Source organism: Brassica oleracea, chromosome C4 (assembly GCF_000695525.1).
Source record: "Brassica oleracea var. oleracea cultivar TO1000 chromosome C4, BOL, whole genome shotgun sequence".
NCBI classification, from domain to species: domain Eukaryota; kingdom Viridiplantae; phylum Streptophyta; class Magnoliopsida; order Brassicales; family Brassicaceae; genus Brassica; species Brassica oleracea.
In genome coordinates this window covers 34,772,448-34,773,619 of record NC_027751.1, presented here as the reverse complement: position 1 = coordinate 34,773,619, position 1,172 = coordinate 34,772,448, and positions in this window count along the sequence as shown.

Sequence of the window (1,172 nt, the reverse complement as noted above, 5' to 3'; positions counted from 1 at the left end):
AGATCAGGTCCGATTAGTTCACTTAATACCCTAATATCTACTCTCGCTGATTAGAGATATGAAGCTCATTCAATATATGTAAATTTATCTCCTAAGCGATTAATTAGCTAGGTGATTAAACTAGAGATCGAACATTAAGTGATCAATTCAATGCAAGCAGTAAGAACAATATGAATGAAGAACAGTTAAAATCACTTATTTGCGTTTAGCTCATGCAATTGACACCCAACCCTAAGCAAGCTTAGCCGACTACTCAATCATAAAGCAAGATGACACATACATGATTTCTGAATAATACTGCATAAAAAATAAAGTAGAAAGACAAGAGTTCAGGATGATCTTCTCTTGAAAATGAGAGATGAAGCCTTCTCCGTTACAAGTTGCTAAATCCAAAATAGTTCTCCGGTCTCTTGTAAAACTAGCGTAAGAAATTAGAAATGATAGCATAGGTTTTTTAAATGGAGGCGCCAGTGGTAAAGATAAATGAGAGAAAATCTAGGGCAAACCCCTGAAATCTTGGAGGTTTCCTTAATAGTCGGGAACAATCAGTCGCTTGCTCTCTTTGGGAACAACCTTTGGATTGATCCGATTGGCTGTTCTGCGTTAGATATTCCAAAATGACTTCTTCCTTCATGGCACTCTCTTCTTTACTCTTTCACCTGCTCAAAACCTGGAATGATATCAAATAAACACGAATTAGGACTGAGAATTAATTCAAAGAACACATATAATGGTATTAAAAACACCATATATCAATTCCCCCATACTTAGATCCTTGTTTGTCCTCGAACAAGGCCAAGCCTCAAGAACAGGGAGAAAGGTTTGAAAGAGTGGAAACTCGCTTGACCTCAATAACCATACTCTTACCACACATTTCTGAACCATACACGCTGTAGACTCAGACCACATACCCTTACCAGAACACCCACGATTGCTGTTCGAAAATCAGCTCCATACTCTGTATCTCATACCTGAAAAAGGGTACACTATCGAGACAGAATCCTTAAATTCAATTAAGAACAGCGTGAGCTTCTCATCACAGGCACTATTCAGGGTAGACGGGCTAGGTAAGGAACATGCTATTTCATAGTGGAGCTAAAAGTGTTTAGGGGTTACCAAATTTAAGTGGATGCAAGATATCACGCAAAATAGTAGGAGATGACGGATCCATT